This window comes from Phocoena phocoena, chromosome 13 (assembly GCF_963924675.1).
Source record: "Phocoena phocoena chromosome 13, mPhoPho1.1, whole genome shotgun sequence".
NCBI classification, from domain to species: domain Eukaryota; kingdom Metazoa; phylum Chordata; class Mammalia; order Artiodactyla; family Phocoenidae; genus Phocoena; species Phocoena phocoena.
In genome coordinates, this window is record NC_089231.1 from 59,103,006 (window position 1) to 59,129,175 (window position 26,170).

Sequence of the window (26,170 nt, forward strand, 5' to 3'; positions counted from 1 at the left end):
TGCTTCCGGGTCCATTGCCCTCCTTCCTTGAAAGATGCAGATCAACCTTAGGCTCTGATCCTGGATGGGTGGGGGCCAGACGGGGAGGGGGCCGAGGGAGCACTGCCTCTCGTTCTCTACCAACCAGAAATCAGATGTGCAACTGAAGAGCACCCGATCCTAGGGTCCAGTTCTGAAGTCAGCAGAGAAGGTAAAAATCTTTTGTTTTTTGTTCAGGGCAGATTTTGAATTGTCGAATGCACCCAAGGATTACGATTCCTATGTGCGTTGTATGGACACACAGTCACGCACACTACGTGCTAGCGGAGAGTGTGACGATGTTTCACAGCGCCTACCTTTTGGAGGTTGGCAGAGTGGTGCTGTGTTGTTTGGCTAGTTTATATGGGTTTAAAGCCCAAAGAGGCTCCTCAAGCCCTCCTGCCCTCAGATACCTTCCTGGTTCCTAAGCTTTTCTCCAGACACAGAGCCTGGCTCTAGCTGGATGTGTCTTTTGTCATCTGTACCCTGTCCTATAGTTTGCTGGGGGAAGCTCCCTTGTCAGTTTTGGGTCCCTGGATTCAGAAGCAGATTTGTCTGACCTTCTCAGCCTTGGTTTTTCCACACACTGCTTCTACCTCATTTTGATTGAAGCTGCTCTATCAAGGCCCCCTGACCCGCCAGCTCGTCCAGTGGCTCCCTGTATTCTACTTCTTGGCCATCACTGACTTCTTTCTGCTGCTTCCATCTTGCCTTGGAGGTTCCTAACCCGCATGTGGAGTCTCCCATTCGAACTTCACAAATGTCCCGGGGAAGGTGGAACCGGGAGCCGGGTGTGTGCAAGGCCCCGGGTGCAATGCTGTACACGTGCTGCTTCCTCAGATGTTCCCACCAGCTGCTGAGGGGAGGGGCTGCTGTCATCACCGTTTCAGTGACGTAGAAACTGAGATTCGGAGCTGCAAGGAACGGAGATGTCTTTTGCACTTTTACTCTGGAAATTCTCACGGCACCCAGCCGATGCTTCCTTTCTTTGCTCTTTGCATGTGGAAAAGCCCGTAGATAAACCAAGGCCAGAGTGAGTGACGTGCTCCGCTGTGCCCAGCTGTCTCCTCTGTGCGTATCTCCCACCTGAGGGAGGTAGCCGGGTGGAGGGTTTAGACCAGAGCTTACACCCTGGGGACGGATTTCTGGCTCCAAGACTTACTGTGTGACCTGGGACAAATGACTCAACCTCTCTGTGCCTCGCTACAAGAGATATTGGTTAACTAAATTGAGCATTTGAGTACAGTTCTAATAGTCTCCTACCAGAAAAGGAGTAAAGATTTCTCTTGCCTGTGCCAGCCTGATCTGGTAGAGGACAGGGCTGCGGGGCCTTCTTTAGGGTAGGCTTGAGGCTGTTCAGTTTCAAGTTGCTGACTGCCTGCTGAAGGCTAACATGTCGCTTTCCTAAAATAAGAATCCTGGATGCCATAGGTAAGCTGCTCATTCCTGACTCTGCTGTCCTCAGAGAACTGATCATCCTGTCTACATAGGTCAGAGTCCTCGTGGGTGCTTCAGCCCCACCCCACCCCCCAAACGTGATTTTCTTCCGCCTGCCTCTGAAATTGAATCCCAAATGGTATGGCACTGGGCCGGGGGAGGTGGGGGGGGGGGCTAGGGGGGATGGGCAGCTCCGTAGCTGGCCTGTTACCATCTTAGCCTTACCAGCTGCCCATGTGCTGGCCTTTTAGGGACATCAGGCCCTCTTGCTCTGCAGGATCTGTCCCCCACCTGTTCAGTAATGAATGAAACTGTAAAGCTTCCACTCCCTGGTGAGAGAAGAGGCTGGACAGGCCAGCACTCCTGGGAGAGGCATCACATCGACTGATAGTCACATCAAAGGAATGAGAATCCCTTTTGCTTCCGAACAGATCTTTTTGGAGACCACAGGATAGAAGTGCCCTGAGAATATTGAAATGGAATGGGAAAGAGAGGCAGGGAGAGTCTGGAGGGACGAAGAATCATTTTTCCTGATTCAAGTTTTATTTCAGGCTGGCAGGCTTCTGCACACTCCTGACATCACACCAATTTACATACAGCTTGTCCAAGACAAGAAAAGGTTCTACTAATGTTTTACATTCCACTTTTACGAAAAATCTCAGAGTTCCAGGCAAAAGACAGTCTTGTTGATCTGTAAGATTGCATTAAGAAACCACTCTATTGGTTATCTGATTTTTTTTTTCCCTTGAAGCTCCACAATTGGTCTCTGGAATTAGTGTCTGAACTTTTGAGGTCCCTAAAATGAGAATGGGAAGGACATGGCTCTTCTCCATCGCTGAGAATCCAGATTTCCTTCCGATTTTTCCTTGAGTCTAAAAGCACTCAAATTTTCCATATAGGGCTAGAGGCACTAGAATTTTCCATTCGTGGGTCCCATGCTTGAGCCACAGAGATTTGGGGATGAACTGGAGTGCAAAAAATCGTAGTAGTGTTGGCAGCTCTGAAACAGCTTGAAGAATTTGAGGGGAACTCTCTTGGGAACTGGGGTGGGGCTGTCTGAGTGAAGAGTAGCCTCTCCCAGTTAGAACAGACGTAAGGAGAGAGAGCAAGTCCAGGAACATCTGGAAAACCCTGGAAGTGCAGACTAGTCCCCGTGGGCCGAGAAGGTTGGCAGATCAGCAGCTATGGAGGCAGATGTCAAGGTTAGCTATCTGGGAACCTCTTCACAATCCTTGTTTACTCCCCCAGGGTCCATTTGTGCTGTTATTAAATGAAGACATACTTGTCCATGCCTGTCTAGAGTGTCCTTTCTAGCTAATGTCATTTAAAACTAAAAATAATTCTATACCCCTTAGAGTTCCTGAGATTTTTTTTTTTCTGCCCAGCCCTCTTTCTTTCTTCTTCTGAGATTTTGGTCTTCTGAAATCATAGTGAATTTTGACCTCGTGATCTTTTTTGGCCTTGCTCTAAATGATTGGAATTTCTGGGTTTTTAATTAATTAATTAATTTTTAATCGAAGGGTAGTTGACATGCAATATTATATTTAGTTAATTCCCTGTGATCATTATAAATTAAGAAGAACCTTTAATTTAAGAGTTAAACATAATTGAGCCCTTACTTATATATTGTCTCAGTCCCTTTTGTTTCATTCAGTAGGCGCTCAATAAACAATGTTTGCAGCTGATGCCGACCTAGTCACCTTGTCTCTTCCAAGGAATTGAAACACCCCTGATCAGGAGCTGGGGCCATGTTGCTTGTGCAGTTATTGATCAGGATGTAAATGTTTGGTTGATTTGAGTGCAATGGAGAGGTGGCCCTATTTGATTAATCTCCTGGGATCAGCAGATGACTACTGTCAACGCCAAGAGGGCTAACTAATAATTTTTTTCACTTGAACCAGGTGAATAAATTGCCCTGTTGCTTAGATGCAGAAGAAGGTTGAGTGGAAATCTGAATTTTCCTCGGTAACGTTCATAGCTTTATTGGGGCTGCTACATAGTTACTGGAAACAGGAAGGTGGCACATGGATGAATCAGTGGGAGATTGATGGATCTGGCTCACTGAGGCTATAGGATTTGCAGTGGGGAGCGGCGTATCACAGTGGAGAAAAACCTCCATTTTCTGCAGAATGATTTAGGGCAAGAAGCAGAACCAGAGAACGTGTGTTAATCAGAATCCAAATCAGACCTACCAATTGTGCAAATGATTTAAGGGTTATTGTGGAAATTTACTTAAACCACCAACTCAGCATAAAACAGCATAAACAGGAGGCAAAGCTGGTGTTGCCATAGTGATAAAGTACACACAGGGCAATGAGCCTACAGTATGTGTAAGGCAATCAAGTACATCTGGAATGCTGGTTTCAGAAATAGAAGAAGATGCTACAGGTTTGATTTTATGAGATCAAAGATCATTTCGAAGCCGAGGAACTGAAAGAATATTAAAGAACCCAGAAATGTTCATGTTTGAGGTGATGAGAGCTTCTTGTACGCTTAGAAGGAGGGAGTGAATGATAAGTGATCCTACAAAGAACAAAATAGTTTGTTGTCACTCTGAAGGGATGTCTTTTTCTTTTTTTCTTTCTTTTTTTTTTTTTTTTTGTGCTGTACGCGGGCCTCTCACTGCTGTGGCCTCTCCCATTGCGGAGCACAGGCTCCGGACGCGCAGGCTCAGTGGCCATGGCTCACGGGCCCAGCTGCTCCGCGGCATGTGGGATCCTCCCGGACCGGGGCACGAACCCGTGTCCCCTGCATCGGCAGGTGGACTCTCAACCACTGCGCCACCAGGGAAGCCCGGGATGTCTTTTTCTTTAGAGAAAATTGGATCACTTATAGGCAGTTGATGTAGTTAATAATCTGAATTTTATCCGCTCCAACCAAATCATCTGGGTGAACATTTCTTGCCTTTCCTGCCTAATGTGAAGCACTAGTTCAGTGCACCTCTCCTTTTTCATAAAGAAATTGTCAGCTGCTATTGACAAGCAGCTAATGAGTTTGACACGGGATCAGTATTGCCATCAGTCTTTAGCACAGACATGTATTTATCCCATAATGTGGCTTCCCAAAGCATGGACTTAAAGAGTTGTTTTCTACTCCAGGGGACTATAAATAAACTTCATTCTAACCACTATTCTTAGAAGAGTCATCAAATTTTTAAGAGAGATGATCAGTCTTTAACTGTTTTTACACATCAGGATGAGACTGGAGTTGAGGATTTGACTCTGACCCATACTTGGCCCTCCTTCACCAACATACGATATTACAATAGGATTCAACCGGTGGCTTTTTTTTCTGTTTTACAATTTGAGGTTGATGTTAACGTTGAGAATTTTCAGGAAGCTTATCTTCAAAATCACTTGTGGCTTAACTCTGATAATTTTTCAATTTGGGGAGCTGGTTTGATTTTGATTGAAAAATACCTCCACATTTAGGTACACTTACAGTATTTTAAATTATAAGGTAACAGTAGACAAAATTTGGGACTTCTAAGGGAAAAAAAAAAGTCAGTCATGATCTTACCACTGTAATGAAATCACTGTAGTCATTTGTACATTTCCATTCTGGTTTTTAAAGGAGGATGGTTTATTTCATATTCTCTGCTCTTTGGGTTTATTTGTTCTCAATGTACCTGTAAAACATTCAGTGACTGGGTGTCAGGTGCAGAGATGACCCTGGCCCTGCAGATTATCTGTGACCATCCCTTCACGTATGGCATGGGGGTGACTGGCATGGGGTTTAGGGTCAGGAATTGGCACAGGGGAGAGGCCTGAAATTTCTTCTTATGCCCACCGAGGAGGGTGCCAAAGCCTCAGGACCACCAGGGACAGTTGGGCCTCCCCCAGGATGTGGTCACTCTGTGGCAGAGGCTCCAGAAGATGGCGCATCCTGGGGCGGAGCTCTCTAGAAATTTCTGCTGAAAGTCATCTTGACTTGTAAGATTTTCCCTGTATGTCTGAAAAGTTACCTGTGTATCGATACTTGCTGTGCAGGTGTTTTTACCCACACCTTGGAGCTGCAAAACCTAATTGGCTGAGCCAGCCCCCACCAGCCAACAAAGGAGCCACATAGAATGTAATATTTTCCAGAAGAAGTCTGGCTTCGCTTTTGAAGTCACACCCGTGTGTGAATCTGTGCCTCTGGTGGCCTCTCATGTCTGCATTCTCATCCTGAAATAGGAGTGGAGGCACCTAGGACTCTGTTGGAGTTTCCCACCCCCTCTGTCTCTCTCTGAAGTTCTCTTTCATTTGCATCCCAGTGACCTTGCACAGAAAGTATGGGTTGGGGCTGAGGGGATCCCTATCACCATAAGATTAGGGGTCCTGAGAGGGTTTTGCACAGGGGCTGGGAAGCAGTGGAGGACATACGGGTGGGTGGGGAGATGGAGCATTGCAGCCCAGGCAGACGTGGACCAGCATTGGGAAGGACACACTGAAATATGCTCTTGTCCACCACGAGTACTTTCTGGAAAGGCTTTGACTGTCCCTCCCCCACGGTACAGAGACCCCTCTTGGAAAGATCTCTGTGCTTCCCTGACAGACTCTCCACATGCTGCTGAATTAGGGAGCAGGAAGTAGTTTGAGATGGCCTGGCCTTCTTAGAGTCAACCTTTATTCTTAAAGTCCCATCCCTTTACTTTGACGAGCATCGTAAAATGCAGACCAGAGATCTTCAAGATGGTGGAGCAGTAAGATGCGGAGATCACCTTCCTCCCCACAGATACACCAGAAATACATCTACATGTAGAACAACTCCTACAGAACACCTACTGAACGCTGGCAGAAGACCTCAGACCTCCCAAAAGGCAAGAAACTCCTCAGCTACCTGAGTAGGGCAAAAGAAAAAAGAATAAACAGAGACAAAGAATTGGAACGGGACCTGCACCAGTGGGAGGGAGCTGTGAAGGAGGAAAGGTTTCCACACACTAGGAAGCCCCTTCGCAGGCGGAGACGGCGGGTGGCGGGGATGGCGATGCTTCAGAGCCACGGAGGAGAGCACAGCAACAGGGGTGCAGGGGACAAAGTGGAGAGATTCCCACACAGAGGATCGGTGCCGACCAGCACTCACCAGCCTGAGAGGCTTGTCTGCTCACCCGCCGGGGCGGGCGGGGCTGGGAGCTGAGGCTCGGGCTTCGGAGGTCAGATCCCAGGGAGAGGACTGGGGTTGGCTGCGTGAACACAGCCTGAAGGGGGCTAGTGTGCCACAGCTAGCCAGGAGGGAGTTCGGGAAAAAGTCTGGACCCGCCTAAGAGGCAAGAGACCATTGTTTCAGGGTGCACAAGGAGAGGGGATTCAGAGCACCACCTAAACAAGCTTCAGAGACGGGCGTGAGCCGCAGCTATCATCTCAGACCCCAGGGGCAGGTACAGACCACTACTGCTGCTGCCACTGACACCAAGAATCCTGTGTGCAAGCACAGGTCACTACCCACACCCCTCCGGGAGCCTGTGCAGCCCGCCACTGCCAGGGTCCTGTGATCCAGGACAACTTCCCCGGGAGAACACATGGCGCACCTCAGGCTGTTGCAATGTTACGCCGGCCTCTGCCGCCGCAGGCTGGCCCCACATTCCGTACCCCTCCCTCCCCCAGCCCTGAGTGAGCAAGAAGCCCTAATAAGCTGCTGCTTTAACCCCGATCTGTCTGGGCGGGAACAGATGCCTGAGGGAGACCTACACGGAGAGGCGGGGGCAAATCCAAAGCTGAACCCCGGGAGCTGTGCGAACAAAGAAAAGAAAGGGAACTCTCTCCCAGCAGCCTCAGGAGCCGTGGATTAAATGCCCGCAATCGGCTTGATAAACCCTGCATCTGTGGAATACCTGAATAGACAACGAATGCTCCCAGAATTGAGGTGGTGGACTTTAGGAGCAACTGTTAACTTGGGGTTTGCTTTCTGCGTTTGATTATTTTTGGTTTTATGTTTATCTTAGTTTAGTTTTTAGTGCTTGTATTCATTGGTGGGTTTGTTTATTCATTTGTTTGCTCTCTTCCTTTTTTTTTTTTGTCTTTTTGTGAGTGTGTGTGTGTGTGTGTGTGTGTGTGTGTATGTTTCTTTGAGTGATTTTTTTCTGTTTAATTTTGCTTTTACCATTTGTCTTGGGGTTCTGTCTGTTTGTTTTTTGTTTTTCTTTTTATGAGTATGTGAGTGTTTGTGTCTTTGTGTGATTTGGTCGGTGTAGTTTTGCTTTTACCATTTGTTTTGGGGTTCTGTCTTTTCTTTTTTTTGTTCTTTTGTTTTTCTTCCTTTTCTTCCGTGCCTTGTGGCTGGCAGGGTCTTGCTGCTGTGGCCACGTGTTGCGCCTGAGCCTCCAAGGTGGGATAGCCGAGTCTAGGACATTGCGCCACCAGAGACCTCCCAGCCCCACATAATATTAATTGGTGAGAGCTCTCCCAGAGATCTCCATCTCAAAACTAAGATCCAGCTCCACCCAACAGCCAGGAAGCCCCAGTGCTGGATGCCCCATGCCAAACAACTAGCAAGACAGGAGCACAACCCCACCCATTAGCAGAGAGGCTAAAATAAAAACAAAAATAAACAAATGGGACCTAATGAAACTTAAAAGCTTTTGCACAGCAAAGGAAACCATAAACAAGATGAAAAGACAGCCCTCAGAATGGGAGAAAGTATTTGCAAACGAAGCAACTGACAAAGGATTAAGTGCCAAAACATACAAGCAGCTCATGCAGCTCAATATCAATAAAACAAACAACGCCACCTAGAGGGGTGGGATAGGGAGGGTGGGAGGGAGGTGCAAGAGGGAGGAGATATGGGAATATATGTATACGTATAGCTGATTCACTTTGTTATATAGTAGAAACTAACACACCATTGTAAAGCAATTATACTCCAATAAAGATGTTTAAAAAAAAAATCCAGTTGAAAAATGGGTCTGAGACTTAAACAGACATTTCTCCAAAGAAGATATACAGGTTGCCAACAAACACATGAAAAGCTGCTCAACATCACTAATCATTAGAGAAATGCAAATCAAAACTACAGTGAGGTATCACCTCACACCGGTCAGAATGGCCATCATCAAAATATCTACAAACAATAAATGCTGGAGAGGGTGTGGAGAAAAGGGAACCCTCTTGCACTGTTGGTGGGAATGTAAATTGATAACAGCCACTATGGAGAACAGTATGGAGGTTCCTTAAAAAAACTAAGAATAGAACTACCATACGACCCAGCAATCCCATTACTGGGTATATACCCTGAGAAAACCGTAATTCAAAAAGAGTCATGTACCCCAATGTTCATTGCAGCTCTATTTACAATAGCCAGGACATGGAAGCAACCTAAGTGTCCATTGACAGATGAATAGATGAAGAAGATGTGGCACACATATACAATGGAGTATTACTCAGCCATAAAAAGAAATGAAATTGAGTTATTTGTAGTGAGGTGGATGGACCTGGAGTCTGTCATACAGAGTGAAGTAAGTCAGAAAGAGAAAAACAAATACCGTATGCTAACACATATATATGGAATCTAAAAAAAAAGGTTCTAATGGACCTATGGGCAAGACAGGAATAAAGACTTCCCTCATGGTCCAGTGGTTAAGAATCCGCCTTCCAATGCAGGGGATGTGGGTTCCATTCCTGGTCGGGGAACTAAGGTCCCACATGCTGCGGGGCAGCTAAGCTTGCACGCTGCAACTAGAGAAGGCCATGCGCCCCAACGAAGACGCAGCGCAGCCAAAAAAAACAAGAACAGGATTGTTTCTTGAAGGCCGCTAAATGAACTCAGTGCTGGAGCCCCTGGGGACGCGCTCGGGAACGTGCTGGGTGATGGAGTACGAGGTGCCAGCCACTGGCCAAGCCTGTGGGCCCCTGTGCCATGGTTATGGAGGGGGTGCCCTGGGCCCTTTCTAAAGTCCCACGTGTGCTTTGATGAAACGGGGACACGGGCAAAGGAAGAAAGATTGTGTGTCATGGAAAGCAGCAGGTTTGGACCCGGGCCAGAGGTCATGTTTGTGTTTGCTTCTTGTCGCTCAGAGGAGGGGCATTTTGGTGGGAGGAAAGTCTCCTTCCGACCCCAGGAGCCACCCTATCACATCAGAGGTGGCCACAGAGGCACAGAAGGCCTTTGCCTGGGGTCAAAGACTGGGGTGCCAAGCAGCAGGAGAAGGAGGAAGGGCCACCTGTTCTCCCCTTCCCTCGAGGTGCTCTGGTGGGATCCTTCCTCCCTTCTTGTAAGGGGACTCCTGTTAGGGATGCCACCTGTGTTTCAGACACACAGAGTAAGGCCCTTCTGCAGCCACCAGATTCCCACAGACTTGACCCAAAGTAACAGCTGTAAAGCCTTGGGGACTGCTTGCTGATTTCCTTTGGTTTGGGTTCTGGGTCTCAGAAAGGCCCGTGTGCAGGGCAGAGCTTTGGTCCTCTCTCCAGGTACCGGAGTGCGCGGCAGGGATGGGCTCCGGAGCATCCCTCCCTCTTTGGCCTCGTCCTCCTTCCTCCCGTCCTGGGCTGGCTTCCCAGAGGGCTGGGAAGAGAGTGTAGTTGTCCCGGCTTCTCCCCCTTTCCCTCCCTGCCCACTCCCAGGAGGGAGCTGCTGGTGGCTTCTGGGGCCAGGATTTATGGGAGGCCAAGGTGACCCGCCCGTCTGCACTCCTGCGGCCAAGTGGAACCCGGCGTCTCTTTCACGTCTGGCCTGCTTTCCTGGCTGGGGCCCAGGACGTGGTTTCTTAGTGTTTCCACATGTGAGAGGCTGGGCTGGAGCCTCTGACATTGTTCTTACCATCAGCACCTCTTTGATCAGAAGAAGTGCAGAGAGGGAGGTTCTGTATTTACACAAAAAGCAAAAGGGAATTTAAAATAGTATGTTTGAGTAGGTGCCTTGGAAGTGGAATTCACAGCTGAACAGGGCCTCTGGCATGTTCTGAAGCTACCCAACCATGTCAGTCAGTGGATGTGCAGGGATCACTGTTCTGACAGCAGGATCTTGTATGGGGATTTTATAGTTTTAATGGGGATTTTATAGTTTTAAGGTAAGTTTGGAAAGGAAAATTTGGAGAACTTGAAGCGATGGGGAAGCCATTTTTATTCGTAGGTTAAAGAATCAAAATCGTCCTCAGTTTTCAAGTACTTGCTTAAGTGTCACCTCTTCCCTGAAGCCTCCCTGGATTCTCCCTGACTAGCACTGATATCCCCCTGCTTGATGATTTTCTAGTGCCCAGAATATATGACCTTTATACATTGCAGCATTTACTGTTATTTGTTTAAGTGACTTTGTCCTCCGTTTATCTGTAAACTCTTTGAAGGCATAACCTCCCTTTTTCCATTCTGTTTCCCTGGAGCATAATTACAGCCTCAATAATAAAGATTTATTCAATGGAATCAATATATCAGATAGCATTTCTCTTTCTGTGTATGGGAAAAATGTAGTTTTCCTGAGTAAATTTAGAAGATAGCTGTTTCAATGAAAAAAACTTAAGGCTTAATTAGAAAACTTAGTTTCAAAGAGGGTTTGCATCAAGCTTGGACACTGGGCGTATATAACTATACATCTATTTCACTGTAAGCCTTTTGTGAGAAGACGGTCATCGTTAACCATGTGACTAGCGCGTGTGGCGGAATGTCTGGGAAGTGGGAGGTTCAGGAATGCCGCAGCGATGAATACATTGAGAACATTTCTGGTTTCAATTTGGTTTACCTACTCTCGGTCTGGAGGATCTGGAACGCTGCCCTGGACTTTTGGCTCTGCGTGAATTGGCTGTGAGGAAGAGGAGGAATTCTGAGCTTCAGGGGCTGGGATCATGAGAAGTAAGTGGACAGGAATCTTCTCTAAGAAGAAGCCATTGAGTCTGCCTTGCTGATGACAGCCCAGGGTTGGAACTATTCTTCCATCATTCATAAAAAAGGTTTTATTTTCACATGCAACTTGCTCATAACATGGCTCGAAGCCCTGAAACAAACAAACCAAAGAAACAAAACAAAACAAAAAAACCCCAAAAAATACCCACAAAAATTTTCTGGAAGGGATTATTTAACAGTTCCCATTTCATACACAGTTGAATAAAACAATGTTGTCTTTCCTTCCCTGAGGGAACTGGGGGTGGGGGACAGTGAGCTTGAATCTCTGAAGGTATCACCGTCAAGGAAGTCTGAGGCTTGTAACTTTCCTTTCCTTCTCCTCATCACCTCCACTTCTGTTCTTCTCATTTAATATTTATTCCACTAGAATAGTACTTTTTTAAAGTGTATTTTTCTCCCTTGCTTTCACTCTGACTTGACACATTTTGTAACTTCTGTTTAATGTGTTCATGAAGTTAGCTTGAGTACGAGTCCTTGGTCTAAGATGTAACATCCAGGCTGAGTGAACAGATTGGCTAAGAATTGTGTCCGGAGAGTTGGTGTTGTTTTGCTTTTGATTCTCAGGCTCTTATACAAGAAAACAAGTCCTTTTCACTGGCTCCAGCCCTGACACAGACCTTCCCCCTTTCTCCTCTGTATAGCACGGTGGCCAGCAGAGTCAACAGGGCAGGGTGGGCAAGGGGAGAGGTGGCCCCCTTCCCAGCAGGAAGGTCAGTTCTCCCCGACAAGGATCACACACTGTGGATAATGACCACCAGACCCCTTCAACTTCAGACACACTTTCTCACCTCCTAAGTTATTTCAGTTTGGTCTCGTTCAAATGAGTTTGTCACATTGAAATGGATTAAGGAGAGAGGGGTGCCCACAAGTGGTAAATGAGGAGGAGAAGCCAGATGAGGATTAAAAATATATCTTGAGGGCATTATGCTAAGTGAAATAAGTCAGACAGAGAAAGATAAATACTGAATGATATGGCTTATGTGTGGAATCTAAAAAAGTATGACAAACTAGTGAATATAACATAAAAGAAGCAGACTCACAGATACAGAGAACAATCTAGTGGTTACCAATGGGGGAGGGGCAGTATGGGGGTGAGTGGGAGGAACAAACTATTGGGTGTAATATAGACTCAAGGATGTATTGTACAGCACGAGGAATATAGCCAATATTTTGTAATAACTGTAAATGGAAGATAACTTTTAAAATTTTATAAAAATAGGGCTTCCCTGGTGGCGCACTGGTTGAGAGTCCGCCTGCCGATGCAGGGGACACGGGTTCGTGCCCCGGTCTGGGAAGATCCCATATGCCACGGAGCGGCTGGGCCCGTGAGCCATGGCCGCTGGGCCTGCGCGTCCAGAGCCTGTGCTCCGCAACGGGAGAGGCCACAACAGTGAGAAGCCCACGTACCGCAACAAAACAAAACAAAACAAAACAAAATTTTATAAAAATAAAAAATTTTAAAAATTGAATCTTTTAACCCATAAAAATATGTGTCTTGAATGATGAGGTGACCTGATCAAATAGCACGTGTTTGTAGTCAGGATATTATTGAGAACAACCTCAAGACGTTTTACTAGGGTGTTTCTGAATCTTTTGGTCAGGAATTGAAAGCACTCACTTCATATTTTCACTGCTCATAATAACACAGCTAAAACGGGCTCTTCATAGTAAAATATTATGTTGTTAGAAGCAAACCCAATATAAAATGCTGTGAAAGAAAAAGGAAATGATGATCTGTATTTGACTGTTGACCTACAGAATACCTGGAGGTAAAAACAAAACAAAACAAAGCTAAAAGTAATTGCTCTCTCATGATTTGAAAATGCTGTCTTTTCAAGTTGATATGTATGGACTTATAAAGGATGTCCTCCAACTGTTGGTCAGCCTATAGGGTGTACCCTAATCGAAGCTATCTTTAACATACCAGTAAAGAGTAGAAGATGTATATTTGGGGAAAATAAGGTCCCAGACTTATAGGAAGTACAATGGCTCTTTAATTTAGGGAGATTGGCACAGGATAAGGTATTGCTAATATAGATAGTGTGTCATCATTGTTCCTTCCCCAATATTCATTCTTCCTTTCTTTCTCCCTCCCTCCCTCCCTCCCTCCCTCCCTCCTTTCCTCCCTCTTTCTCTCTCTTTCTTTCTTATATTGGAGTATAGTTGATTTCCAATGTTGTGTTAATTTCAGGTGTACAGCAAAGTGATTCTGTCACACATATACATAAATCCATTCTTTTTCAGATTCTTTTCCCATATAGGTCGTTACAGAATATTGAGTAGAGTTTCCTGTGCTATACAGTAGGTCCTTGTTGATTATCTATTTTATATTTAGAAGTATGTATATGTTATCATTGTTTTTCAAGTCAAGATCCCAGTAGGTACCAACTATCTTTTACACCACAGCAAAATTAACAAAGAAAGCCTTTCTTATAAATGGGCGACAGCAGAAACTGCTTTTATGGAGAGAGACACCTAGGTAGCCTTTTCAGTAATTAGGGAAGAGCTTGGTTACCTGGTGTGTAAAGAGAGGTCATCTTCATAAAGGAACATAACTTGGGAAATTCATCATTGGTGGCTCACTTAATAATCTTGCTCCAAGATTTTCCATGAAGGAAGTAGTCTCTTGATGACTGCAGTGTGTGGTGGTTTGTTATGGTCACGATGGGGCAAGTACTGGAGATCGTAGGGTCGTTGAAAACCATTGCTTTAAGGCACTGGTTTTCCAAATTCTCCTCTGCTGGTTCTCAGAAGTTTTACAAGCACCTACATTACTAACGGCTAAAAACAAAACAAAACAAAACAGAACAAAAGCTTGAGAGAAAAACATCCAAAAGAAATCCCAAATCCTTATATCCCATATCTACTATCTTTCAAAACCAAATAATAAGAACCTCAGTTCTGCAATCTTTCATCATTCTTCTTTTCATAGTTTGGTGTCACTTTTGATTTGAGTTCAAAACTAAATGTTGAGTGCCAGCTTAAATACACACACACACACACACACACACACACACACACACACACACACACACACACACACCTGGAACTGTTCTTTTGAATCACCTTAAAAAAAGAAAAACTTAAAAAACTTAAAAAACAAAAAACTCTTCAAACTCTATGATCGGACTTCACCCCGTGACATTTAGGATGTATGTTATAAAGAAATACAGGAGCTGGCAAACCAGCTCCAGAGCCCTTGTTAAGCTTTTTCCGTTCTGCAAAGGCAACAGCTCTGAAATACAGAAGTGACTGCATTAAATCCTTGCCTGGCAATTTTGTGTGGGACTGGGTATTGAAATGCAGCAAAGCAAGTAATGAAGGCATATGTTTACCTATAATTCTTTTTACCTTGGGAGAAGGATTAAATAGGAACAGTTTGGTTGTTGTCAAATTCTTAGCAGTTGCTTTCAAGCATGAAACAGTCCCTGGGCTCTCGGAGGATTTACTTAGCAGTTTGAATAGAGAGGTCTTTACTGCTAATGGAACTGAGATGGCCGGCTTAAGCAATGGGGTGCTTTATAGCCTCTTTAGCCACTTGAGAAGATGTAACATCAAACAGCTGAAACCAGCTCAGTCTCCATTGGTGTTTAGGAAGTTGTGCAAAATTGGTGAATAAATAATTCAGGGTTCGACGAGTGTCTGGATGCCAAAAGTGTTGAGAGTCTCTAAAAGCCCGATTCACGGAAGGTTTCTTTCTGGGAGGAACTCTGGAAGCGCCTACCTGAGCTTGGCCCCAGGGAACAGTTACAGATGATGACATTTTCTATAAAAGAAAGTTTTCGCTTGGGATTGACGGAGCTTTGTAAAGAAACATTTCACTGGGGACTCCAATCCTGGAAAAGTGTTATTCATTAAAAAAAAAGAATATTTTATTTTCAGTACAGATGGTTGGCAATGACTGCTTGTGTATGGTGGCATGGATGTGCATTTAAATGATAGGATAGGGGCTTCCCTGGTGGCGCAGTGGTTGAGAGTCCGCCTGCCGATGCAGGGGACATGGGTTCGTGCCCCGGTCCGGGAAGATCCCACATGCCGCAGAGCGGCTGGGCCCGTGAGCCATGGCCGCTGAGCCTGCGCGTCCGGAGCCTCTGCTCCACAGCGGGAGAGGCCACAACAGTGAGAGGCCCGTGTACCGCAAAAATAAATAAATAAATAAAATATAGGATAGTGATGATTGCTTAGAGTCTTAAGTAACTTTAAGCTCTTTGCTATTTGATGGTTAGGTTTTAAGAAAATACCTTTTGATGGGGTGGGAGAGAATGAGTCACAGTTTGTCTCATGGTAGCTGGTGGAAGCTTCTGCTTCACCCTGTAGTCTGTCTGTTCGTGATCATGATGGAGACATATCTGGAACGTGTTCTCTAGTGAGCAGGTGGAAAGCAGGTGTTGGGCACCGGCTGGATGGATGCATGGATGTTTGCAAACATCCTAACTCTCCTTCTTGGCAGAGTAAGTAGACCTGTGCTTCCACGTCCATTTGAACATATGTGGCCACATGACTTGCTTAGGCCAATTAAATGTGTCACTTCTGGGCAGAAGCATGAAGAGCCAGCATGTGCCTCACCACATCCCATGCCCCCTGCCAGAGCAAACTGCAATATTTTGGCCCCCGGTGAGGAGGACTTTAAAGAGCCCCCGCTGACCTGCAGTGGGCATGGAGGATCTGTGAGAAATGATGCATTCCTTGGTGTTTTATGATTGTTACTGCAGCATAACTTGGTTGACCCTGACTAGTATAATTCTTGAGGTCCTAGATTCTTCTTGAGGAAAAGAACTGTGCTCAGGAGGCCTTGTAGCTATTTCTTTACCTCGGACGCAGCAGAGAAATTCCTGCGCCAACCTGTTGAGTCCAAGGTCACACGGCTAATAATTGGTGAGCTGGGATTTCAACCCAGCCCCCAGAATCCTTGCTTTTAATTACTGTAATTTGACTGTTAAATGAAGAAGAGAATTCTTGAACTTTTGTAAATCATACTTGGACTGCATTTTCTGAAATATGTAGTTTATGGTTCTGTTTTTGGTTTAAGACTCCCCAGGTATGTACTTTTAAAAAATATATTTTATTTATTATTTACTTATTTATTTATATTATTTGGCTGCCTCAGGTCTTAGTTGGGGCACGCAGGATCTTCGTTGAGGTGTGTGGGATCTTTCGTCGTGGCTCGCGGGCCTCGCTCTAGTTGCGGTGTGCACGTTTTTTCTCTCTAGTTGTGGCGTGCAGGCTCCAGGGCACGTGGGCTCTGTAGCTATGGCACGTGGGCTTAGTTGCCCCACAGCATGTGGGATCTTAGTTCCCCGACCAGGGATCAAACCCACGTCCCCAGCATTGGAAGGAGGATTCTTTACCACTGGACCACCAGGGAAGTCCCTGTGTACGTTGTTTTGCTTTATCTTTTAAGCTTCTTACCACCTCCACTCTCTCTCTCTTATGATGGTTAGGGTCAGGGCTCTCATATGAGAGGAATTGATACTGGGCTTCCTTTGGTCTATACTGGGCACTCTGTGGTTCATACTGGACTCCCTGTGGTCTATACCGGGCTCCCTGTGGTCTGTATTGGGCTCCCTGTGGTCTACACTGGGCCCCCTGTGGTCTATAGTGGGATCCCTATGGTCTGTACTAGGCCCCCTGTGGTCTATACTGGGACCCCTGTGGTCTGTGCTGGGCTCCCTATGGTCTATACTGGGCTCCCTGTGGTCTCTACTGGGTTCCCTATGGTCTGTGCTGGGCTCCCTAATTTATTGGTTTTGTCCTTTCGAAAGGAGCTGTTGATGCAGCTGTTTTTTGTAGGATGAAAACAATTGGAGGAAAAGACCAAGACTGATAGTGAACTTGGGACCATGCCTGAGACTTGTGAGTCTAGGTGAGGTATTGTCAGGGGGACCCTGGAGGCACAAATGCAGCTGAGACAGGCCTGGCTGACACATCTGCTGGGGGCCGCACTGTGTCTGGGCCCCAGGTCAGGGTGGTGAGGGAGCGGCAAGCCCAAAGGTGGGCTGGCAGCCCTCATGCAGGTGTAGGGATGGTGAGGGGCTGGGGCAGGGACAGGCCCCAGGCCAGCTGCAGCACTGAGACAGGGCCTCCGTGGTGGCTGAAGTGGCAAGCATGCTAGGCTCCTGGGGAAAGCTGCACCCTTTTCACCCGAAAGTCGAGAATCAAATGCTCTACTTGGCCAGCCTCTGTGTGTGTGTGTGTGTGTGTGTGTGTGTGTGTGTGTGCGCGCGCGCGCGTGCGTGTGTGTGTGTGTGTGTGCGTGCACGCGCGCGTCTGTGCATCTGTGTTGAGGGAGAGAAAGAAAACAAGAATGGGGCTGTTGGAACAAGCCAAAGTTCGGCCAAGTTCTCCTCCAAATCTTTAATCCCTCCAGGATGTTTTTTCCAGGCCTAAGAGGAAAAATCATTTTCTAAAACTCTGTCTTCCTGATTTCTCTGTGATTCCGGGGGGTCACTTGTGGAGCATTTTCATCTCTAAATTCTCTGTATGTTAAACTTGCTTTAGTGCTATTTGAATTTCTGGAAATGATTATTTTTTCTATTTTCCTTTCTTGGTGTTAGGTCATTTCTTGTTGGGATGATAGTTTACAGTTTAGTTCCTTAAAAATAGTTTTGCTTACAGTGTTAATTTCACCTTTATTTGAAAAATGTATGTTTGTTCTTAGTTGGAAATCACTTTCCGTTGTTAACCCTTTTTTCTGATTACGTGAGTCCTGCATCGTCATAGGATAAACCAGAAACTACCACAAGATATCAAAAAGAAAGTAAAACATAATCCAGTTACTTAAAGAAGTACTATTAACAAGTTTTTGTCTTTTTTTTCCAGATTTCTATGTATGTATACATGCTTTATACATGTGTACTTACATGCAAAATGGTGCATACGCTACATACGTAGTTTTTACAGCTTGCTTTGTTCAGTGACCAAGATCAGCATTATTTTTCCAGGCTGAAAAATAATCCTGGAAAACATGATTTTTAATAGCTGCCTACGATTTTAATACTATTCCGTAATTTATATGTTTTTACTTTTTGCAGTGTTCGCCATTTGGGTTGTTGGCAGTCTTTCACTATTAATGATGCTGTGTTGAGGGTCTTTGTTTCCATGTGAGTTGAGAGGTGATGAAGGCCTAGAGTAAAAAAATAACTCCTGTTCCTAAGCTCCTCCCGTGACCGGCTATGTACCCAAGAGCAACCCAGTGAGGGGATTAGCATTGTTCCCCACAGAGAAACAGGCAGACCGTCCCATCCGGTGCCCACAGCTGCAGGCCAGGGAGCTGGGATGTGAACCCAGTTCCTTGGGGATCCAGGCCCAGTTCTTCCCCACCTCTCATTCTGGCGTGGGGAGCGCTGAGACCAAATGATAAAAGAAGGACTCTTGGCTTATATGTGGAATCTAAAAAAAAAAGATGCAAATGAACTTATTTACAAAACAGAAATAGACCCACAGGCATAGAAAACAAATTTATGGTTACCAGAGGGGAAAGTTTGGGGGGAGGATAAATTAGGAGGTTGGGATTATTAACATATACACATTACTATATATAAAATAGACGACCAACAAGGACCTACTGTAGAGCACAAGGAACTATACTCAGTAATTTGTAATAACCTATAAGGGAAAAGAATCTGAAAAATTATATATGTATCTGTGTGTGTGTATATATATATATATATATATATATATATATAAAACTGAATCACTGTGCTGTATACCTGAAACTAACACAATATTGTAAATCAATGTACTTCAATTAAAAAAATAAATTAATTAAAAAAATGAAATAGAAAAAGAAAAGGAAATTGTGTGGGAAAAGCTATTATGATTAAACAAGACCCTGCCCATGCTGATCAGACCTGAATATATGGGAAACTATCCAACAAACCCTCCTTCCCCAGCCTTGGCATTTTAGATTAAAAAAAGAAGGCCTGGAGTGGTTTGCCTGACACCTCTGATTCTCTGAAGCTGTGAGTGCACCACAGCCCCGAGGTTGGTCCCCCATGTTCTTTCCTTCCACTGTGCTGGACTCTTCAGGCCTCCTTAAGACTAAAGGGTGAGGGTCCCAATTCTCTATTCATCAGGGGGGCAGATTACATCTGTAAAGGGGCTTCTCCCCACATTACCTAGTTTGAAATCAGTATCTTCCAAAGTCCAAGGGTGGCCGTCCTGCAGACTGGCTGGATTGGAGTTCCACCGCCACCTTTTCCCAGCCCCGTGGCCTGGGCAAGTCATTTCACTTCTCTGAGTCTCAGTTTCCTCTTCTATAAAATGGAGACAGCAAGAGGGTCCGCCCCACGGGCTTGTTGTGAAGACAGCACTAGCGACAGGGCAGCTGAGATCTTCAGGGACGTTGAAGGAATCATTTTTTTTTTTTGCCTCTAACAAAATATATAGAAACTGCAAGAACTTGAAATACACCTATAGCCATCATTGAGAGTATATATTTCAGAAGAGTATTAAGATAAAAGTGTTGGTGAAAAAAACGTTTAGAAGACTAAGAAAACTCCAAGTTCAAAGGCTTTTTTTAAGCCGGCACTAGAATGTCATCTCAAATATGCTTCCTTTGTTTTCAGATATGAAAGTTGTTGGAAAAACACAAAACGAACCAAGCTCATCACATATCAATAAGCCAGAGTTCGAGATTTCCTGATTTGGCTTCACCTACTAGTAATTTTCCAGCTCTTGGAAATTGAATGAACGCAGATAGATGTTTTTAAAACATCTAGTTTTAAAACATCTCGTTTCCCACACGATTTGATTCAGTTCGCTATTCTGGGCATGAAAATGAAGAAGGAATAAGGCCTAATCCTGCCCTGATGGTAAAGTCACACTGCAAGGTACAAGAATAGGGAAGGAAGCTTCCGTTGTAACTGCTCCATGCCCTTCTGGAATGGAAACACTGGGCCACAGCAAGGGGGTTGAGGCTCACCAAGATGCATTTGTTCTGTCTCTGTCGGTCAGTGGAGAAGTGGCAGTGATACCAGCGGTGGTGGGCGGTGTGTGACATTGGCAGTCACAGGCCTGGGTTTGAAACCCAAGCCTGCCGTATGCACCTAGAACGGGTCACCCCCATGTCTCCCAGCTTCTATTTTATGTACGAGAGAGAGTCCTTCCTCCTGTGAGGATTGAACGAGTTAACATTTGTGAGCGCATGTGATGGAAGGAGGGCTCCCGGGATTCCCCGGATGTTTCCCGGATGTGCTTCACCCGGGAAAGGGGGCTGCATGGATCAATCATCAGGACTTCATTCTCCGCATCAGGATCATGTTCTAGGTTTTCTTTTAAACTAGGTAGTTTTGTTATACTATGCAAGCAGGTGATGTGAATATGAATTGGTGTGCCCTCTGTGAGACAAGCACTCACTTTAGAAAAGTTTGTCCCCCCCCCCACCCCTCTTTTAAAAGGGCTTCACAATCCTTGGACCTTGGCAGGTCCATGGAGTGTAGGCCTGATGTACAGAGTTTAGGCAGCAAGAAGATTTCCATTTCACAATCTCATATGTAGGGACCGAAAAACTGCAGCTAGCAACCTGGAGGTCACGACCAGAAGAGCATGTGGGGGGAGATGTCATGGGGAATGGGAGGGAGCCTACACCTCGCCCCCTGTGCCCATGATAAAGCTGGGGGCTTCATGAACTTAGCGGCCTGCTAGTCACGAACAGTAGTGTGGATAGCTGTGCCCCTGCCCGGGATCTGAGCCTGACCTGGGTTCCTCCAGACCCTACTCTAGGTTGCTTGGATTACAGCTGTGAGGTTTGGGACCGGCTCTGGTGCGCTATCCAGTCAGATCCCCTGGTGGGAATTGATGGTACTCAGCTGCCCCTCCCTTGGACACCTGACTCTCGCCTCCCCACCCTGTGCGGGCAGCTTAGTGTCCTTCCTGTCTGCAGGGGGAACTCCTGGGTCCCCTCGTCTTCTGGTGGCTCTGGGATGACTCACACTACAATCTGGGTGGAATTAGGAGTCCTCCTGGAAACTGTTTCTACCACCTCCTGACCCCATCGACCTGCACAGTCAGCCACTCAGTCCGCACTCTGGGCAGGGCCTGCTTCCTGCTCAGTTTTTTGGCCATCAAACATCATAGTCACTTGGAGCCTCAGACCTTGGCCTTTCCCTTGTCAGGGTCACAGCTCCCTCCCTTGAGGGCCTGGTGAAGCCCTGAAGCTGGACAGGGAAAGCGGTTTACTCTTCACTAACGAGGCTCATGTGTCCTGTCCTCGACCCCCTGGTCATCCTGTCCTTGACCTCCCAGCCCCTGGGAGTGGGATCCTGTCTGCCCAGGGCTGGACTCCAGGCCTTGGGGTCCCCTAGGAGGGAGCCTTTGGGATACAGAATGCCCAGGGACCTGTGGAGATGCTCGGTTCATGCCAGCCAATGTTTAGGAAGCACCTCCTCCCTGCTGGGCCTGTGCTGGATCCTGAGGGACGATGAGGCCCCTGGGTGGGTACCAGGCGCACAAGCCTTCCTGTGCGTGGGCTGGGCTTACCCTCAGCGCCCTTGGAAATGTTTCAGATGGGGGAATTTTGTGACGGAGTAGAACTGAACTTTAACCCAGTTATTTTCCCTCTAAAAGGAGTAGGAAGGAAACCAATAGTACAGCTTAGTTAGGAAACAGGTTAGGGAGGGAACCCTGCTAAAGTGAGCAGAATTCCATTTATTCCAAATCAGAGGCCCTTATTTGTGTAAATGGGAATCCCGGTGTGGGCAGCTCCCCTGCCTCCTCTATTTGAAAAGATAAAAGACAACTGGTTTTTTTCTAAAAGAATTTGCAATATTTTCCAATGCCCATATGGCAAGTATACTAAATATATTTCATATTTATTTCAATAGCAATATAAAAAGTATGTATGTCAGGATACATGTACTAAGAGCCACTATTAGGTTTCTGTATGCCAGGCTGGATTTTTTAAAGTATCTGAAGCATTCACTGCTTTTCACTTTAATATAAAAACATTAAAGTAATTCAGAAACAAAAACTGTTAAGTCATTTAATGATCCTACTTAAAATTAATGCAACTGATTTAGTGTATTTCTGTTATCCCCTGGTGTCCTATTGTTGCACAGTAGTTATTATCTTTGAAATGAGAGTTGAAAAAGATAACATCGCTTCCTATCTGTGTCTTTCATAACATTGCAAATCTGGTGCAAAAACTTGTTTCTAAATCAGACATGTCTTATTACATTTTATTTAATAGAATAACATATTTAAATCACTGTGTGATATGCCGGAACCATTAGTTGGCATTTTAAGAGTCATTTAAAGAATGTACTTTAATTTACATCAGAAGGAAAACTAAATTAGAATTCAATTCCATCTTACTTCTGTTTTTTTTTACTATATTCAAAATGAAAACTTTTCTTATTTTAAATTCTAGTTTTGTCCATGACTGTTAATACAGTCGTTCAACAAATAATTGGGTGCCCACTCTGTGTCAGGCACTGTTCTAGATGCTAGCAGTGCTAAACAAAGCAAGGCTGACATGAAGCTCTGTCCTCAGGGAGTCCCCATTCTATTTATGGACACATGTGTGGGCCAGGCACCAGGCTGTGTGCTTTCCATGCAGGAACCATTTTAGCCCTTGTATCAGTCCAAAGAGGAAAGCACTATTATTGTTTCCGTTTATGGAATGAGGACACAGAGGCTTGATGTGGTTTGCAATCTCCAGGCTCATAGGTGACAGGCTGGGTTTCCAGCCCGTTTCCATGTGCCCTCGTGCTGGTTTTGTGACCACGGTGCAGTGGGAGAGTCCTCAACTGGGTTAGCTTCAGGGAGGACCTGGAACCATCTAAATACGGTGTTAGGAACTAAGCTTAAAAAGAGTGGTGGGGGCTTTCTTGGTGGCGCAGTGGTTGAGAGTCCGCCTGCTGATGCAGGGGACACGGGTTCATGCCCCGGTCCGGGAAGATCGCACATGCTGCAGAGCGGATGGGCCCATGAGCCATGGCCGCTGAGCCTGCGCGTCCGGAGCCTGTGCTCCGCAACGGGAGAGGCCACAACAGTGAGAGGCCCACGTACCGCAAAAAAAAAAGAGTGGTGGGCTGTGGACTCCAGGTGATGGTGATGTGTCAGTGCAGGTCATCAGTTGGTGGGATGGGGGTGGGTGTTGATCATGGGGTAGGCTGTCCATGTGTGGAGGCAGGGAAATCTCTGTACGTTTCCCTCAGTTTTGCTATGAACCTAAAACTACTCTAAAAATGGAAATTCTTTAAAAAAAAAAAAAAAAGAAAGAAAGTATGGAAGCAGCCTCAGAGGAAGGCCATTGAGATGCTGAGGGTGCCAGCATCTTATAAAGGGAATTTTAAGGAATTACTGAATTAGGATCAATGGGTAGAAGGTTCTGGAAGGCAGGTTCCAGGTCAATATGAGGAAGAGCTGTCACCTGCCCACGGAGGGATGGATGGCCTCATTAATGGAGACCCCAGGCCTGTGGGCATGGTCAGGACTCAAGTGTTAGATGCATTCTGGCCTCCTGGAGATGCTTTGATTCTTTAGGTTTAGGTGGGGCCTGATCCTCTGAATTTCCAGTCAACATAATAGATGATCCATTTGTGGGGTGGGAGTGGTGGTGGTGTGGCAGAGGTCACAGAGGTCCAAAAGCCCTTTTTTGAGGAGAGTACATGGATTGTATTAGAAACTGAAATGCCAACGTGGCTGAAACACAGAGAGTAAAGCGAGCATTGAATTAGGAAAATGTGGAGGAGTAGGTCGGGGTGTGTGTGCAGAAAGGGGAGGGTTTGCTGAACCCTGGGAAGGATCTTCCCTGTAACTGGAAATCTTTTAGCCTCGAGCAGCGCAGGGTAACAGGATTATATATGTGTGTGTGTGGAGTGTACACACATACACACACACACATACACACACAGATACACACAGTATTTTTAAAGCTCACTCGGGCTGTGAAGAGGATGGATTTAGAAGTGTGGATGGAGAGGGGCAGGGGTAGATGGCTGCAGGTGAGTCCGTAGACTGGGGAAGCATCCCAGGTGAATGAGGATGGACAGTGAGGAGGGTTTGGGAGCTAAAGTCAGGAGGACTTGACGATAGATTGAATAATGTGGCTGAGGGAAAGGGAAGAATTAAGGGGGGAGGTGGGGAGAATTAAGAGCGGAGGTTGGGAGAAAGGGGGTGGGATGAATTGGGAGATTGGGATTGATATATATACACTACTATATATAAAATAGATAACTAATGAGAACTGACTGTATAGCACAGGGAACTCTACTCAATGATCTGTGATGACCTAAATGGGAAGGAAATCCAAGAAAAGGGGGATATATATATATGTGTGTCTAGCTGATTCACTTTGCTGTACAGCAGAAACTAACACAACATTGTAAAGCAACTATACTCCAATAAAAAAAGGGTGGAGGCTAATGGCAGTTAGTCATGGAGGGAACCCTGGAGGAGGAGACCCAGGGTTGGGGTAGTGTTATGAATGTAGGGGATCTGAGATGGTTAATGGGAGCTCAGAGGGAGAGGTTGGGCGACGGAGGCCCAGGGGCTGGAGAAAACTGGGGAGCGAGAATAGCCTTACCCGAGGTCCAGGGATAAAGGCAGAAGTGCCTGATGCTGCCTGCCTGGCGGGGGAGGAGTACCAGGATGGAGAGAGTGAGTCAGGACAGGAGGGGAGATGAGGCCTGAAGGGGATGGCCTTCGACTCTCTGGCTGGAGGTGGCCGGGGCTTCGGGGACAGCCCTCGAGGTGCAGCGTGGAGGCTGCAGATGCTGGAGGGGACAGGAACTCGTAGGACCCTTTCTGAGAAACTAGGTTACAAAAAGGAGCAGAGAAGTAGGACAGTGGCTCAAAGGAGATGTGGAAGGGAGGTTTGAAAACAGTTTAAAAACTGGGAGAGACTTTTGGCCTCTTTGCTGATTTATTTGAGAATTGGAGGGGATGAATTAAAGAAAAGAGAATTTGGAGTAATGCTTTTCAAGTTTCAACTTGGTTCCTTTGAAACGTTTTCCGTCGTGAACTCTGAAGCCATCTTTGAGGGGATGATGGATTTCTGTTGCCAGCCTCCTCACAGGCGAGCTCTGGAGTAGGGACTTCTTTGAGACCACAGCTTTGTTTTTCTCCCCTAGAGATAAGATAAAGGCACCATGAACACCACTCTCTGCCTTATTATCTAAGAAGGGGGGTGGTCCTAGATGCATATTGTAGCTTCAAGAGGTACCAGTGGATTTGAACCCGGACCCTGAGATCTGCTCACTTTACATCCTCTGAAAGTGAGAGCCCACGGCCAGGATCTGATTTTCCTCTTTAATTGAGCATCACATTAAAATCCGGAGCCCCAGGGACTACCATGCAGAACCATTTTCCCCTCCTCCTGATTTGTTTTTCTGGTCTGCAAATCTGTGTCCTGTTTCATTGAAAACAAATGGACCTCTTTAATTAAGGTTTTAAAGTCATGAGATTGCAAAGTAATCTTGAATCCAATCCTCTGGAATTTTTAACCAAATCGCCCAATATCTTTAAGCTCTAAGAATCTGTTCAGCTTTAAATTGAAACTGAATCCCAAGAGAAGATGTTACCAGGTCTCATCAAAACCTGTGTTAATTTCCTTCTTTGTTTTCACTTTTCCTGTCTTAAATAATCAATCAGCTTGCTTTTTTATGGCACTGAGTCTCAAGTTGGGTAACTGTGATAAGATATAATTCTTCCCATTAACTTGACTGTAATAACACTTTATATTCATAATGGCCAGGAGTTAAGTGACAGAGGGCTGACATTTTAATTTTGTAACACACCAGGGCATTCCTTGTGGAGCTCCTGAGGATGGTAGGGTCCAGTATGGGATTTAGATAATGGTCTGGAGAAACAGATCTGTTTCCTATGTAGATGGGTGGTTTTTCTAATACTGTCCCCGTCTCCCAAGTCTGCGCTTTTCCCTGCGATTGTTCTAATGCTAT